We start from the raw sequence: 18,995 nt of genomic DNA, 5'->3' as shown, positions 1-18,995 counted from the left end.
AAGAAAGTAATATTATGTTTCATATATTTAACGATATGTCACTCCCTCCGAAACCTTAAGAGGAGGCTCTGAACAGGAAGATGCTACTTGGGTTTTCTGTGTTTTGCCTCTATCCTTGGTTCAGTAAAGTCGTGTATGGGACCATGACCACATGGGGTTGGGAGACAGTAGAGACTTATGGGCGTCTTATCCCGGACACAGGGGTTCATAGCCCTGCTTTGTGGATAAATCCCTACAAGACCTGTCATGAACACACTGGGTGAAGACCTCAGATTAACACTTAAACACAAAAGGATCAACAGCACAACAAGGTACAACAGTAAATTATTGATCCCCATCTTAGGAGAAGCCCCCTTTTTCTGATGTGGGATCAAATGCCATCCTGAATCCTCGTCTTTCTTTTTGTCTGTGCGTCCCCTCCCTCATTTATTTTTCACCACAGTTCCTCTCAACTTGCTGTTTTTCCACCGGAGCCCTCTCTCTGCTCTCCATTTCTTCAGACGTGCCTCTAGAACGCAGCCCGACACAGATGTCAACCTAGTGTTTCATGTATATTTCATGGCCCATAACAGAGCCATCTATATTTAATAGGACAAGATCCCTGTCTCCATTAACATTAACCTGACACTGTTTGTTCTCTCTGTCCTCCTCTGCCTGTCGCTCAATCCCTCTTAACCTCGGCAGCCCTCGAACAAATGCCATCTCTCCTTTTTCTTTCCTTTTATCGCTGTTCTTTCTTCCGACCCGTCCGTCTCCATCATCTCCGCGTTTTTCTCCTCATCCAAATAATATGCGTGCATGTGCATGTCAGTGGCAAGAAATGCAATGTTCCTTTGATCTCCTCTTCTGTCAAGCTACTTTGAGCAGATGTGTGACTTTATTTACATAAAAAGTTATCCGCATCTTATTGGGGGGGGGGAAAGAAACCCATACAGTTTGACTTTGATCTTAGCTTTGATGATGTGCTTGGTGCCTCTTGTGCTTTCTGTGGCGACTAAATGTGCGGAGAGAAGCGATGACACAGTTTCCCTTAGTATTGTATAGTCTTAACTTTGAAGTGGTTTCTGGACAAATTATAATTCTACAGGATATGCTGTACAGTCTTATTAGATCTACTTCTTTTTATCAAAGTTAGAGAGCGTATCATCTGAAATGTAATACCATTAGAAGAGGTCCTTGCCCAGTCCTTTCACTGCCTTCAGGTGGCATTAAACTGTTATCCGAGTATGAGAGTGGAATTATATTCCTCCTCTAACTGATGTCATCAGAACGGGATATTTAGAAGTCTGAAATGTTTTATTAAAATGGTGAGGAGCATGCCCCATCAGACATTATGTTGAAATTACCTTTTTTGTGGATTTTTCTAGTGAGTGTCCTTGAGTCTCTACACGGAACCGATTGCTTGACCTCCTCTCTCCTGCCACATCCCATTCTTCTTATCCTCCCAGGTTACATCAATCTCTTTCTACCGCTGTCCTTTCCAATATCCATTCATCTCTCTAACCTTTGCTTCTTCCAACCCCCCCATGCCTATCGGTTAAATTTCTGCTCATCTCTGGTGTTTCTAAAAAACAAACTTCTTACTCTCCTCCTCCTCCTCCACAGTCAGTGTCTGGGCTCTATTTGAACAAACTAAGCTGATGGTGCAACTGCATTTTAGGGCATGTCTTAAATCCATTTTTGCTGGTGTAACAGTGGTAAAAAAGGTTGTAGCACCATCTGATTAGCTGAAGTGGCAGCATCTTGGTGAGACTTCTTGAATTAAGTCTATGGAGAGGTCACACATCGGGAGTGGCATCTGCCGATTCAATGACATATTGACTCAGATCTTGGCGAGGTCCTAAATTTGGCTGCAAGTGGGCAGATCGGTATTGAAATCATCCAGCGAGACCTCACATAATTCTCACTGTCTCTTTCCCTTGTCCTGTCCCCCCCTTCCCTGCTCCTCTTCCTCTCACCTTGAACCCGCTCCTTCTGAATCCAGCATTCATCACCGATAATGAACACCCTGCACACGGGCCACACGCACACACAACGCTCGTAATGGCATCAGTGGAAACACAAGCAGAAACACTTGTGAGTACACTCATGTCCTCCCTCACACATATGCAAAGGCCCTCATCGTGCCCTGCATAATGTCCTTGTGCTTCATCAGCATACAGACAAGCAGGCCTAATAACCATAATGACATTCAGCTCAAGTGCTATTGATCTTTTGTTAATAGACGGCTCGCTGTAAGAAGCTCCAGGACAACTTTATGCTGTAGCAATGAGATTTAAACCATCAATGTCCTTCAAGAAGCTTCAGTTTCTTACAGTATTTACTCATTTTTAACATGTGTATATTGATGCCAGACATTGGCTCCATCAGGAATAAAGTCTTTGACTCTCCTAGAGGCAAAGCAACTCAGATAACTCCAGTTATTAGCTTTTGTGTGCTGCAATAAATAAGTCAAGTTTTATTGATACTAAAATAATGATTCAAAACACGAGGTGAAAAACAAAAAACAGAATCAAGGGCACCGCAGGTTAAAAAAAAAAAATCTTTTGGGTTTCAATGAGGTCAAACATAAGAGTGCATGCTTTTCGACATGTAGGATATATTTGTGTATTTTAATAGGAATGTACCAGGGTATTTATAACTACATTAACCTAACCTAAAAACAACAAATTTAAAATTCAATCTGCAGTTTCAAGGTTTCGGAAAAAAATACACATTATACTTTGCCTGAAACTCAAAGAAGTGTGAACATCTTCTATATTTCACACACGTTCCTGGTATAGGGCGATGTTCATGTGCTTCAGTGTGTTGCAACAAGCCTGGATACAGTTTGTGCAGTTGTCTTACAATGTGGAAAAATAACAAGGAGCTCCAGGGGTTAGTGGGAAGACGCAACTCGTTTCTCGCCATTAAGGGAAAGTTGAACTTTTCTTATTTATAGCAGAATTCCACTGGGATCTGAGAATATTGTAGTTCTCATGCATTCTCCTGGTGTTTTCCCAGAGCATTGCATTATCATAAACATGTTTTGTTGAGGTCAATGATGCTAAAATCTGCAGGACCTGTCACACACATGCACACACACACACAGTGAACGTAGGTTCTAGTGCATGTCATGTATACCATGACAGTTATTGTTGAGACCACAGTAAGTGAGATTATACATGTGTGGGTGGTGGAGAAACAGAAAGAGAAAGAAATAAAATACAATATAAAGAAGGGAAAGAAAAATAAGATAATGGTATAAAGAATATTGGACAGACTGTGAGATCCTGTGAAAAGAGGGATGTGGAGACAGAGAATGTGCATTGTGATGTCTGCTTTAAATGAACAGAGTGACACTGACACATTCACATCTCATCCTGTTCACCTTGATTAACTGTAATTCAACCAGAGAGATCAATTAAGGTCAAAATATCATTAGCCGGGTATCAGAGATGATTTTCACGAGCTCAAGTAGCTCCTGTGTTTGATGAGCTGATTAAACAGCCTCTAGGTTGACTTGTCAAACATCGAGTGCCGTCGGGCAGGACATTGTTCTACCTCCCCTCCGCAGCATCATCAAATGTCAGTTGATGAAGTGAGGACATCGGAGGAAGATGTCAGCTCAAGGCTTAGCGGCGTGAGAGAAAGGATTTAAATGATTCGAGGCGGAGGCTGTGATTCGGCGTTAACAGGCCAAACGACACACACATCGATGCTTCAAAGAAAGAACCCAGGCAAACGTTTCACACAGATTGAGATCGCTTCACACGCATGGACACGTTCAACACCAAATTAAGGGTTTTAGGGAACTTGGGGGAAAAAGGGAAAGATGCTGTTTAATTTAAAAGTAATTTCTACCAATCTTGCAAATGACATAATAGAACAGTGGCATGACTTTAAATACCTTAAAAGAAAAATTGTGGATTCAGCTTCTACTTTATTTTGAATAAAATATATTGTGGATTAAATATAATATCATAGAGAAACATGCAGAGGAGTTTAGACCAATCCTGATCCCTGAGTAGAGACTGCAGGCGGGAACTCCACCAAATCTGAGAAATGTCTAAGAAGCAGAACATGGGGCAAAAACTAAAATGTGAAATCACTTCTAGCCTAGTTACTCTAATCGCTACCTGTGTGCACGTCAACAGCGTTTCACTCCTCTGGATTCTGGCACCGGGACAATAAGAAGATTCAGTTCGGTTCAAAAGAAGTGAGTCATCATCGATTCTTGTCACCGTGTGAGATTAAATTTCCTCCCTCTCATAATGCCGAGTAAAACCTCAGAGGTGGCAGAACACTACACTCGTCAAAAGACTTGTTTTCTAGAGCAGCCGTATGCATCGTTCTGAAAGGTTCTGACTGTTCAAACCGTTTTCAAAAATACACACGTGGTTATTTCAGAGGAACCAATGATTCTTAAGGTGTAAGATCTACTAAATTGTCAAAATAAGCATGTGTGCACGAATACATAAACATGTATAGATGCATCTAACACGCACACAACCCATAAAACACACATACACACACGCAACACCCTCTTGACTAGAATTCTACTGGATTTAGATAATGGAGAACCAGTTGTGTGACACTGTGTGTGCATGCATGCATTTCAATTCACATAATAGACGCCCCCCCCCCCCCCACATGTTCAAGAGGGCGACTCCATCATTCTGCATCTCCGTCTTCACTCAGCCATGCATATGTGTGTGTTTGTGTGTGTGTTTTTTTTAAAGTGTGTGTCTGCGAATAACTGGCTATAAGTTATGATCCTGGTCCACGGCAGCGGCTTGAAATGAAATTGAAGTTCAGTTCAGGCATGATTTACTATCTCAAAATGTTATATTCTCTGTGTTTGTGCGCCTGAACATGCTATTTCTAGTAAACCGTGTGTGTGTGTGTGTGTGTGTGTGTGTGTGTAGACCTGCTTGTGGATTCATTGGCATGTGTGTATCTGACCGTGTCGCTTTCCAGCCGGGCTGTAACTCACTAGAACATTTATCAGTGAATCGCATTTGTATGCCTAAGGGGAGCCGTGCCTTTTGAAAGTCCAACAGTGAAATATTGGATTGGCTGAAACACGGAGATAGAGCCCGGGAGAATTATCAGTTTAGGTTTAGAGGATCACATTTGTTGCACTGTGTGGCTGAGCATTCCAATGCTGCTTGGGTTTCTCTTTTATTCCGTGTTTTCATTTTAATTGGAAAATCAAAGCCTGGGTTTTTATTGAAAAATATTCTTTATTCAACAGTATTTGAATCAAATATAGTAGCTCAAAAACTGAATACTTTGCTCAGTGACTGTACGGAAACCTCTCAAATTTTTTGAATATATAGTTTTTTTTAATCCATTTTTTATTCTAAAGGTTGTTTTATCTTCATTCCTTTTTGGTCACCAAGTACAGAAACACAACCACTGTGTTTAGTCAGAGTTGTACATTATATGAATATTAATGGGGGTCACACGTGGGTTATTTACACCTGATTGGTCTGTTGCTCTGGGCCCCTGATCCACCAGCTCTCCTCCGGTGTTGGCCTTCACTCGTCTTCTCACCAACCCCCCCCCCCCCTTGAATACAGACCCTTGGCCATGAAAAGCAGCTAACAAGAATATTTCCTATCCTCATGCAGCGTTTCTTTGTGAATAATCACAATCATAAGCACAAATAAGACTTTGTTTGAATGTGGAAAGTGAAGCTCAGACGCTGGAATAATTCCTGCAGAAGGTTTATAGCTTGAATGAGGTTGTTTCAGAAACAGCAAACAAATACTGACTCTATACTGAGGGTATTTTTACATGTGCAAGTATAAGCACCATTAAACGTTATTGTGCCTTCTGGCTCATTATCATCACTGGAGCACTTGAACAGAGCCGAGCCACAGTTCATGTTATCGCTGATAACTGTGCTGTTTCTACTGTTACGAGTCAAAATGACAGATATGAAAGATGCTGTTTATCAAAGTAACAAAGAAAAACAACAACATTCACTGATTTCAACTGGATTTGCTGTGATTGCCTGTTTTGAAAAACTGATTAATAGCTTGTTGATCGGGAAAATTTCCTATTTTTGGTGAAAAAGTATTTATAGTTTGATCGATGATGAAAATAAATCAGGGAAATGTTGGTAACTTTTTGCTTTAGTTGTCAGGTAAAACTGTTACGGATGCATACGACTGTTTTCTGGTAGTTTATAGACAAAACAAATATCAGTAATAACTCAGAGATTCATCAGGGATGAAAAGTAATCAGGACCTGGAGCCCTCGTAATGAGCTTTCATAAAATATTGGTTTGAATTATGTGCACACTGTGCTTCGGTGGACCATATTTCAAACAGGTAGTGTTTTTCTAATCATTTTTTAAAGCCACAGAGATGCTGTTTTCTTGCCTCAGTCAGCACGTGCCACAGCTGGTTAGGCAGGTTCCTCAGATGTGTCTGAGATGTATGACACGGGAAAAACTGCTAAATGCTCCGAGCGATTCACGAGACACAGATCCGATTAACTGCTGTAAGTATCGGCACCAAAGTGCTGTTGACACGTTCATAGTCGTACACGTATTAATGTACTGCAGACACACACAGACACACACACATACATGCCACACAGTAACCATAATAACAAGCAGACTTGGATAAAGGTATGCACGAACATGGGACACTTCTGTACCCACCCACACGAACACACACTTACTATCTCTCACACACTCTCCCTCACAAACACACACACACACATACACACACACTTCCTCTGCAAATATCTTGGAATTAAGTTATCACTATATCCTCCCCTGTCTCTTTCTTTCCAACAGAGAGATTAACATCCACTCTCTCTGCTTCTGCGTCTCCTTTCATGTGAGCACTGAGGCAGCTGCAGCTGTGCAAGTGTTTGTGTGTGTATGTTTTCTGTGCATGTGTGTGTGTGTGTGTGTATGAGTCAGGGCTTCAACGCTCAAATAAATCCACTTCCTGTTTCCTGCCATCTTATCTTGGCCCCACCGCACATGTAGATATACAGCGTTCTGTGTCTGTGTGTGTGTGTGTGTGTGTGTGTGTGTGTGTGTGTGTGTGTCAGTCTGATCATTGCCCTCATCATCTGGCTTGCGGAAGCCACTGGAGAAGAGAGAAACGGGGTTAATTGATACTTCACATTTTAGACGTCTGTGTTCTGGGAGGAATACGGGAGTGCACGAGATAAGAGGCGGCGTGAAAGGAGCGGAGGAGAAGAGAGATGGAGTGGAACGATGAAGTGGAGAGAGCAGTTAGAGGAAGAAAAAAAAGGGGGACAGCACGGGAGGGAGGAGGAATTGTCGAGAGCGAGTAGGGCAGTTAATATTTTACAAGCCTGGATTAGAGAGGTCATGAAATGAGGAATGGGAGAAGGATTCCTGAGAGCCGGCTGTACGTGGAGAAGGAGTGAACAGGATCGGGACAGCTGGATAACAACGCTTTGATCTGAAACATCTGTAGGGTTTTTCGCGGTGGAGAGAGAGAGACAAACAGAGAGTGGTGGGAAAAGAGACGACTGCATCCTGCTTCATCGGTTTGTCTGGACAGGTTTCAGTCTGACTTCCCCACTCCGCCGTGCTGCCTTGCTCGTATTCGGGGTTGAGATTAACGGATCAAATTTGTGAGATTTTAGTTGAATAAATATAATAAGTCACACTGGTTAATAGGCCTATGGTTCACTGATATACAAGTATAGCAATATTCAAGATTTGTAGTATGAAAAACAAGATTTTGGAGTCGACAATCGCATGAGGAAATGCTTTGTTAATTTTCTACTGTAATCTGATCAGATTAGATCAGAACTCGAATGTGTCACCATGCAAACGCTGATGAATTCTGGGATTTTTGTTGCGACTGCTTCAGCTCAAAATTAAAAAGCATTTATCCGATTTATTATAACAACTCATCAAATGTGCGTCTACCATGACATTTCCGCCTTGGGCCAGCAGCAGATCAGTTGGAAACATTTCAGGCAGCGATGGAATAAGAAGCAGCAGCTGCAGCGAGATGAAGAGCCGCACACCTCCCAGCTCTCAGCGAGGTAACCCGCTCCCCTCGCTGTGCCCTGCTGCTCTCACACTCTCACACTACTGATCTCAAATCAGATCCCGGCTGCTCACAGGACGGTGGAAACAAACACAAGAAAAAAAAAGCCAGCTGTTGAATGACTTCTTTATTAGAAGACCAAAGACTTTTTTCTATTTTTTTTTGCTGCCTCCAGAATTCTGTGACCTGAAGTGTCAAACCACATTTGCCGTCTCCACAAGGAACTGCAGATGTCGCCAAATCAAGCAGGACTGAAATCCTATCAAAACTAATCAATACGGCTTTAAATACAGCGTGCACGGTGGAGGAGCGTGCATGTTACTCCCTGCTGACCTTTTTACCAAATTGCACAATACTTTTTAAATGAAAGATTTACCATGTGGGTCTCCACTGTGTTATCAGGCCCGACTTGCAGAGACCTGAGTTCTGCTTGACATGAGCAATCCATCACGGTGGGCACTTCATCAACAATAGTTTGTCAGATCAGCACAAGAAGAAACATAAACATCCAACACTGTGATGTCAGCGACGCCGTCTCTAACCAGACCGGCTGTCTCACATCACAACAGACTGTCGCTCTTTGTTTTTTTGGAGGCAACGCAGAAGGCGACACGTCCTCGGGATTAAGACACAAATGCATTTTCCAGCTCATAATCATTCTGGTGCATTTCCAGAGTGAAAGAGATATGTTGATATGGTTCTTGTTGAAGACATAAAAAGAAGTGCAATATCAGAGGGGGTTGTTATCTGCTTTAATAAAATATCATGTACCTAATACATATGTTGTCTGGCTCCACTCCACTTTGGCAAGACTGTATAAGAATGATAATCACACATAAGCCTGGAGAAACCTCCCTCACAGCCCTAATCTTATTGGTTAATAACACGGCTAACATCACCCTAAGCCTTCCCAGAGAGCCAAACTCTGAAGGTCAGCGCTAATACCAGAGCGCTCCTTTATTAAACCAAACGGAGGGGGGGGAAATAGAGGAAACATAAAGAGATAAAAAGCAGGGGGAAAATAATAGAAAAAGGTGCAGGAAAGGTAAAACTATGCATACTGAGAGACTGAGACGTAAATAACAGCAGAGCAATGAAAAGCAAAAGAGTAAAGGGCGTATGAGGGTGAACACGGAGGAATTTAACAAGAGGAAGAGGGAAAGTATGAGGTGATGAGTGGGTGGAAGGGGAGATAGAGGAGAGAAGGGTTTTCAGAGGGAGAGATGAGAAAGGAGGGGGCCGGGCAGAGGAACGGCTACTTAATTAATGGACTGTAATATATGACGATATTCTCTGGCTTCCAAGATAGTATCGGCAAAAGTTACTGCCTTCATCAGGGGGCTGCACTGTGCAAATATACCACGACCTTGACAGAGGAGCCGAGGCGACAGGGAAATTAGAAAGGAAAACTCTGATAGGAGCTGAACGCGTGTCCTGCCCGCGATAAAAAGTTATGATAGCTCCAATTAAGAAAGAGGCTGATGAAAAAAGCTGAGTATTTTCCTTGCCCCCCTTTAAAAACCGGCTGCAGGAGCCAGGCCAGCTCATATACACTTAAAAATGTGACTTGGCAAGTTGACTTTGTTGACACATTAAACAGACATTCCATTTTTTTACTTATCGGATGAAAATAGCTCTTCACTTGATTCAGGTGACTTCAGGTTTCATTTTTAGCTGCATTGGAAATATTCACAGCAACACACAGTAAACTGCAAATGTTTGAATAAACCACAACTGCAAATGATGTATAAATTATAACATAGCAGCAAAAAGCAGAATTAGCTCACTAAGGATGAAGAGTTAAATAGAGAAGCGAAAAACATTATTGACACAAATTAATCTTTAACTTTAAAGTCTGATCTCATCATTCAATTACTGCAGCAGGTGCAGGTTGAGGAAGTTTCAGTTAAAATCATAAGAAAATGTTGGAATTGAGGAAGAGAGAGAGAACAGAAGCCCATCTCTGCATGTGTGAGGTTATTTCTGTCCTGCTGCTGAACTCCAGTGTTCAGCAACTGCCACAGAGCGATCAATCACCCAACAGCAACCAGGCTGTTGATTGGTGGAGCGCCAGCACGACACGACACAACACAACCGCACAACAGCGGAGCTCCCGGCATTATTTTCATTGTTATTCGAGCCGGCGATCAAAAGGACCACCGTTCCAAGTGGGACTCGAGGCTATTTCCCTGAACCACAGAGGCTCGGTGAAATTCAAGAATGATTTTTCTGCGGCCGTGCTCTTCCAGTGTCGGCTGTGTGACGGGTTTCTCTCAAGTGGTGGTGGCCACCGAGGGACGGGAGGAGCTCTGAAGATGCAATCAACTATGTGCGACTGTGAAAATGTAACAAACACAGTGTGTGCACAGATCAAAGATACACAAGCACATACACATCTATACGATTAGATACGTGCATGGCCACCTGCTCACTCTGTCCCCTGCTCCTGACATGAATGCACTCGGGCACACAGCGAGCGCAGAGTGGAAAGCACAGCGCTGTCAGGTTCAGCCGCAGCAGAGCACAGAGTCACATCTGTAATCCGAGCGGCAGAGAAACGCACAGATTATCGCTGCGTCCCACGAGCTTCAGCTGGCGTGCCACGAAGGGCCAGACACACAAAAACAAGGTTCTGAACAAATAACTTTGGGAGGAGCCCAGTGGTCCATGCACGGAGATTTATTTGAACTGCTGCAGAGCCGCCTGTGCTGCTGCTCCGTCCTTCATGCTGAAGTGTACTCGCGGTTTCGCGCTCGTCCTCTATCAGAGGGAGATTAGCGATGGGTTTGCGTGGATGAAAATCACAATCAGCGAATCGCTTACCCTGCGTGCTCATGCAAGTAGCCCTCGTTAATACTTATTGTTGTTATGAGTTTAAAGGAATGTGGGGTAATTAATGCAGAAGTTTGGAGCCCTGATTATAAATAACTTCCTTTACCATAGTAGCCATGTGATTAGTAGGAGGAGGAGGAGGATTAATCACTTCTCAAAATCTGAATAGAACGTGATGGGAAAAAGACTGAAACATAGGCTACGTCTGTGGGTGTTAATATACATCATGAGAGCTTGTGTGTGTGTGAAGAAAAGAAAGCAGCTCTAAGCCCAAGGCCCACACGGCCCACACGCACTGTGAGGGGTAAAAAAACATCACAGGAAAAAAGTGTGTGGTAACTATGTGATGTCCTATATGTGTAACCATTGTATGCCTCGGTTTATGTTATAGGTTTGTGTGTCCATAAAGCCCAGAAACAGACATTCACTGGATCACATGGAGGTTTCAAGAACAAATTCAGAATTGAACGAGGTGCTTTTTTCCCCCTGTTTAATATTGAATCTCTTCCTCTCTATGAAGATACACGAGAAATAATTGAAATATTCTGTCAGATGCACTGAATACAAACCGCACAGTTCAGGACTCGGGCAGCAGCTCTCCTTAGTGAAACAGCACAGAACAGACAGTCAATAACAAGCAGAAAGAACCAGCCCGGTCGACACAGCCAGAATCAATACAGCTCTACCTTAAAGATCCAAAATCACTTCTTTCTTTCTGTCTTCCTAAATCAGGAGGCTTGATACTGAGCACGGGTCACAGCCAGTGCGGCTCGGCCCTGTCCCTCTTTTGTGTGCTGGCTGCTAGAACTGCAGGGAGCAGCGAGGCAATGGCACCATCATCATCATCATCATTACTTCCATCACCATCATCATCCTCATCATCATTACTGGCTCAGAATCCAAAATACATAATCGTACTGTGTGTTAAAAGACCTCTCACTCAAATTAACCTTCATTTGAGTCCCCCTCTCTCTCTCTCTCTCTCTCTGTCTCTCTCTCTCTCTCTCTCTCTCGGATAGACACGCTCTCACACACACGGAACCACAGACAGCTCGGCCTGTTTCCCGCAGACTGTGCAACCGCAGATATGCAAGAGATGTCAGAGCTGTAACAACAGGACGTCCAAATGGGAGAAATTAAGGGGCTTTGTTGGTGGAATGTCAAAACACATGTTATGGATGAGTGAGTGGAGTGAGGGCTCTTTGAGGGGGAGAGAGAGAGGGAAAAGAAGGGAGAGAAAGTAAGTGAAAGAAAGTTAAAGAAAGCAAAGGTTTGTTTTACTAGTTTAGTTTTGAGTGAAGTTTGAGGGAGAAAGACAGAAAGGAACCTGTTAAATATACTGAAAGATAATTACAAGGGATACCAGCCCGCTCATCAACTGAAACACAAGAAGTGCAAAGACACAAAGTGTATGTATGGATACTTTCATGAAAAAACATATGCACACACACACACACACACGGTTAGTCATAGGCCTCTCTATCCAGCAATAAGCCCGTCTGAAGTCGAGCTCTAACGACATCCAGGTATGTTTGCTCTTCATTTCACACGGCTCATCGCAGCTCCAAACATGATTTCAGCACCGTTTGTGTGTGTGTGTGTGTCAGATGTCCGTGTTATTGTAAACACACATGGATTGCTGTGTCCTTGTGTACATCTGCGTGTCAGCGTATTTGTGTTGCTTTGTCCATGTTTGCCATATTTGTTGGAATGTGTATGAGCTCATGCAATCAAACGTGCATTAGTGTGTGTGTTTGTGTGTGTGCGTGAGTCGGCAGAACTTTGCCCACATGCGTGGACTGAGTCCTCTCCCTGCAGCTTGTTGACATTCCAGTAGCTTGGCCTCTTTGTCTGCACCAAACTCTCCTCACACACATACACACACACACAAACACACACACACACGATGACTGTATCCACAGCACTGTCCAGTTTATTGTTAAGACAGATTTCCAAATGTTTACCGCTCTGTCACAGTAGACAGTGTATTTAAACTTATCAAAAACTAACAAGCACGTCCACCTTTCATCCGCGGGGGGGGTGAGTAATAAAGATTAAGCACGGTTTACGCATTTTTGGCATCAACAACGTGATTGTAAACGTGTGGAAAATTTGATCAAGAGGCAGTTTAAATCGGATGAAAAGCTTTACCGCCGCTCTGGGCTGTGTTTCTGCAGAGCACAGTCAGGTGCACCCGGCCCTGTGTGCCGGAACAAAAGTGCCAGGGGTGCCCGGTGAATCAGCATTGCACCGGGATGGGATCAGGGAAAAAATAAATACATTATCATCCATTACAGGCGGCCAAGCGAGAGGTTGAGAGAAGCAGTCGCTATATGAGGCAGTGACAGGCTGGGAATCCTGCAGAGTGTTTTTCTCAGAGATCTTGAGAGTTTCAAATATGCTTGCTCAAAAATACTGCCAGTGGACTTTTGGGTTCTCTCTGACCCCTGAGAAACGTACAAAAAAACAAAGCTATTTTCCACACGTCCGTTTCAGGTGCACAGACGCCCGGGCACGCACACCCGACTGTTGAAAGGCTGCATTTTGATTTGTTTGGAGGCATGAGCCTACATGTGTAAACTCCATGATCGAGGACAGGTGCATTCATGCCTCATGTGCTCTGTTGAAGGAAGGTTTCTTCAACATGTACATTTGTCTGAAGCACACATGAGCCTGCATGTTTTACCGTCACACTTCTGGCAGGAGTGTTGTGATGAAAGGATGAGTCTTGACTAATGGTGTCTCTCAAAAGTGAAAAAATATAGTATGCATAAGCAAGCGACTGCCCAACCCCGCTGCACCACTGGGTCTCTTCTCTGTTTTTGTATTTCAGACTTATGTGGGTGTGAGTGAAAGTCAGGGATCAAACCTGCGACCTTTCTTCTGAAGCCCTCACCACCACCCACAACCACCCACCACCACCCACCACCCACCACCGCCCTGACCTCGGCACAGAAAGAAATATGCTGCATGAGAGGAAAAGGAAGAAGGATGAAGGAAGTGGCGAAGGTGGAAGCAGATGTCGTGCATGTTGATATGCGGGAGAGGGGGAGAAATATTTTATCGCTGTGTTTGTGCATGAAAGAGGCGGAAATTGTTGCCCTCTTGTGCCACATACCTGATTCTCCAAACAGCTGTCGAGCTGGCACAGAGAAGGCAGCAACTGATACTGGACTAGATGGAGTTTCACATAATAAACATCCTAATAAAAAATAAAAGGATTTCAGTAGCATATAATAATGGTGAAGATGTTCCCATGCATGTATTGATGAAATGTATTCTTAGCTTAGACTCAATGTAAGAACTTTTTATCTCTTTTGGATTCAGAAATGTGATATAAAAAGAACATGTATAGTATTTTAGTGTGAAGTTGATCATTATGGGAATGATGCTGTGCAAGTTTTGACATGTTTTATTATAATGATGCAAAATATTGGCAGATATGAGATGTTTCTTATGCTGAAGTCAGACTACAAGGAATTTTAGATAACTGCATGGATTCATGTCTCCCTGCAAAGAGCTGTCAGCTATGTTGCTATTGGTCGATGTCTCAGAGGTGAGGACACGAGAGAGTTAAGAAGACATCAGACATAAAACAAACAGAAACATATAGTTCCAATGTATTTATGTGTATTTTAACGCACAGGGAATCGTAACAGTATATAAAAGATAATCCACTCTTGCCCCATGCTAAAGTTTGGTCTTCACTTACAAAAACTGTGAAACTTAAGACTTTGCCAGTGAGTTTTTAGCACCCTCTCACTGACCTTTTCCTAAACACTCTGCAAAAGCACCTCATGCTGCACAGACATGCAGGGTCACACAGCACAGAATTCGAAGAAGCAAAACCAGTGGCCAGACCACGAGCAGGGCAGACAAACAACAGCAGACAGTGGGCAGACTGACAAAAAGATAACAATCGATGGGAAGGAGTTAAGCTGGAGCCACGTTAATATTGTTCCCCGTCGTCCATTTGCCCACGTTGAGAATGAGATGCGTGTGACAATGAAAATTCTTGACTGTGTCTCTTGTATAAACACATGCAGACACACACTGAACGATCCAGGCTTCCTATCACGATGAGATAATAAACAAACAGTGCAGATGCAGTAAGACTTTAACTGGGAACAAATGAGAAAATGCCTTATTCGTGTGGAGCTTGTTTTGTATCTGTCCCTATTTTCAACAAAAAAGTATGTGTAATAATAATACTCAATGCATAGAGATTCATAAATTGACTGACAAGATAAATCATATCATATTCAGTCCAGATATCCACACACATGCTCCTCGTTGTCAATTTCTCTCCCACACAGATATCCCCATGTATGAGACGTGCCTTGTGCCTTCAAGGACAACACTCGTGCACACTCCAATTTAATACCATGCTGAATGCTCTCTTCACCATCACGGACGTGTTGCATTCTCCTGCATGTGTGTGGGTGATGGGTGCACGACACGGTGATATGGAGGATTTCAGCAATGCTGGCTGGAGACGATAAGAAGCCTAAGTCCCCTACGCATTCACGCATGGATAACCAGCACTATAGGCTCCATCTATGGAAACCGCAGAGGGCACATGGAGAGGAATAGTAAGGGTGAAATAGAAGAATTATTTTTCTTTTTCCAAGCCTAGAAATCTGCGAAAAGAGCTCAAGCACATTTTTCCAACTTGCAATCGGTGATTTATTATGCAGCGACATTTCGGTGCTAGACCTTCGTCGGGCAAAACCAGCGTCAAAATCAAATTCCACTTTGCTAAATCACACAGAGACACCACACCACACCAGTACCGGTAAGTTCTGCTTGTTCTATTTGTGCAAACATGCTTCTGCAGACAGGTGTGAACTGGGTTTCCAGTTGTCTCATTGAACACGTGCCTAACAACAAAGCACAATGTATTTTGATCCGTTATTGGTTTAAGATTAGACTCAACCTTTCAGAAAGCGTGCTGAGGCGAGTAAGAAACAAGAGCAACACAACACCGTGTGAAGCTGTGTGGTGCACGCAGACACACACACAGAAACACAAACTCTTCCAAGATTAAAAAAGCAGCTGTTTGTGTGAGTGATTGAACGGCTTCAATTCATCACTTTGTGTACGGCCACATGTCCTGACATACAGGTCTTTCTTTGGTGTGTGTCAATGTATGCTTATGAGTGTGTGTGTGTGTGTGTGTGTGCGTAGGCCGATGAGGTGCAGAAAACTTCAGCCAGAAGGATAATGCTGCCTCTACTAGATTACCTGCACAGTGTGTGTGTCCTTGTGTGTTTTTGTGTGTAGGCCGCTGTGATAAATGTGGTGCGTTACAGATTGGACGGATCTGACTTCATGTTACTCTGCTAAAGTGCCGTGTCAGACACACACTCACTGTGTGTTGCATTGTGTGGGAGTTGAAAATGTGTCAACACGTTGGATATTATTAATTTGTTATCTTACGTTTCGTGTCATTTCATGTTTTGTTGGTTTCAAATGCCACATTGAAATATAAAGGGCTAAGTATTATTGGGGAGTCAGTGCCAGCCTGACCTTCACTGTGACACCTACCAAAGTAATTACCTCCACAAAGGGGGGGGGGGGGGGGGGGGATGTTTTCACCTTTGTCGGTCGGTAGGTTGTTCAGGAGGAAAACGCACAAATCACACAACAGATTCCAACAAAACTGGGACTTGGACCAAGAAAGAAATCAATAAACTTTGGGTTGGATTCAGACTCTTTAGTTTTTTTCTGTTTCGTTTTGAGTACTTCTTTTCAGAGTCATTATTATAATTGTTAACAATAATATTTTCATTTATTGCGATTCAAGTAATTCTTCCAGTATTGTTGTTATTGCTCAGCAGTCAGTGTAGAGCAGGTTCACACTCCCCTGCCTCGACACTACCCTCCCCGGCACTTTATCCTGCAGATGTTATCACCCAGTTTCTGGCGTCTAAATGAGATACCTCATCACGGTGCCATGGCAGGCCACCCGGACTATGACAGCACATTACACTGCATAATGACCTGTTAGTCCTGCTGGATTATGCGATGCGCCGTCCCAAGGCACTGGCTCGGGCTGCAGGTCTGACAGTGATGGAGCAAGCTGGGCTTCAGTGTCTTGCTTAAGGGCATGTGGTTATTGTACAGAGCCAGCCTGTTATCTATTAATAATGGAACAATCTCCGAAACCATTAGGCCATCATGCCGCCCACAAGAGCTACAAGGAGCACTGAAAACTCAGCAGACACTTTTTATGTCCAAAGTCCCATCACGTGTCTGAAGTTGCAAAGCACTTGTGCTGAATAGATTTCCTGTATTTCAGTGCAGAGCCGCCTGCAGAAGAGATTGTTTTTGTTTGTTTTTATTTGTTTGGGATGAAAACCCTGAGACTGAAGCACATTAGAAGCTGTTAGTGCTTCACTGTAGGCTATGAGAAATCAAAGAGGATGAAACAAAGTAATTAACTTGAGTGTTCAGAGCATAAATCCATCAAAGCTCATCAGTCCCAAAAAATATGAGATAAAGATTTGTATTTTCCAATTAAAGATCCAGAAATCATCACCAGGAAATTTCGAAAATACGCAATCTCAAAAAAAGTGGAATAAAGAAAAATATTAAACTTTTTGAAACATCCTAAAGACAAACACACAAACAATCAACACACAATTATCTTCTTTGAATTTGTACTCAGTTATACCCATTCAATTTCGTTCCTATGCCAATTCGTGATGAAGAGGCACACTAAAGTATTTCATGTCAAATACGGTGAAGGACAACAACTCGGGATGTTTTCTGGTTCTACTGCTGGATAAGACCTCCAGATATCTCACATCCACAAACACAGTGCAACACAAGCTGGTGAGGGAGCAGGGAAACATGTGTGTGTAATTGTGTAGGCGTTGGTGCGGTTTAATATAGAGTATGTGCATATTTTCTTGCATGTGAACAAAGTGTTGGATGTCACCACCACACATTGTTTTTCCTTTCAGCTTATCAGAGCTACAGTCAGGTGTCTGTGAGCGTGATGGACCAGAGAGCTTTGAGAATTTAAATCTGAAAGAGCGGCACAGAGACTATTGTGCCGAGGATTGAGGGTTTGGAGAGCGAATACTTTTTTTTTCTGTGTGAATCCAATTTCTCACCAGGAAATCCCACCTCGGCTAAAGGAGAGAGAACTGTCCTTGGACAAAGACACGGGCGATAAATACACAAACGCATGCACACAGAGAAGAAACGGGGAAAAAAGACTAACACACACACTCTTGAAGATGGACGTGCACACAAATAAGTACAGACTTCCTCCCTCTGCCTGGCTCTCTTTTGTTGCCTCTCCTCTACAAGGACAAACAGTTCTCGCACAGACGTCCTAATGTTTTTTTGAAGTCCCGTCAATGTTGATTCTTTCTTCGCTACACATGTACTGTCTCAAGGCGCTGCCGTACACTGAGAAGCTGTCTTTTCAAAAAAAGTTTTACAAAAGAAACTCAAAGAGACACAAACACAAACTGACAGCGTAAGACAAACCTTCGTTTTCATCCCACTGCAAAGAAATACTTTCAAAACGCATCAAAGCTAAAAAAACTGCAGGAGAAATTGCTTGGGTTTTAGGTGTATTATGTATTTCTGTAAACGCAGGATGCTTCTATAGCCCAAGAAGTGATCATCTTTGGTTTAATCACCTAACTTGAAGTCACGTGTCTTACTTTAAAAAGGTCAGTTGTGTGGTCTTGTTGCTGTGGGAGGCAGAAAAGCTGGAGTGTGGTTGCTTTAAACTCACACAGTGCAAAACTCTGAGAGGTTAAACAAGGTTAGGACAATGTCCTTCTTCTCAATATTGCTTTTTTAATATGTCAAATGAGTTTCCCGAGGCTTTATTTCCCCTATGCACTGTTATCTGCTCCATTTTTCATTTTCCAATCACACGCAGTTTGTATTCCAATCTATTTCAGAACAGTTTATTTTTCGGGGCCTTTTCATAGTTTGTATTAAATGCAACATTTAAATTCCGCGCACCCAAAACCTTAATAGGTATACGCAGGATGTGGACGGGATTAATAAATCCTATATGCAACAGTTGCTCCTGCTGGTATCGGGCTCCATTGTTTTGTCTCTCTTTTCCCGGGTTTCTGTCTTTTTCATTCCGCTCTT

General features: G+C 42.9%; 1 protein-coding gene across 2 annotated transcripts in view; it reads right to left on the bottom strand.

Annotated features, from left to right (window-relative positions):
• cntfr (ciliary neurotrophic factor receptor) overlaps positions 1–18,995 on the bottom strand; it is a 190,721-nt gene that overhangs the window by 79,972 nt on the left and 91,754 nt on the right. The window lies entirely within an intron of this gene.

This window comes from Pleuronectes platessa, chromosome 19 (genome assembly GCF_947347685.1).
Source record: "Pleuronectes platessa chromosome 19, fPlePla1.1, whole genome shotgun sequence".
Classification (NCBI taxonomy): Eukaryota; Metazoa; Chordata; class Actinopteri; order Pleuronectiformes; family Pleuronectidae; genus Pleuronectes; species Pleuronectes platessa.
This window is presented reverse-complemented; position numbering and strand designations above follow the sequence as displayed.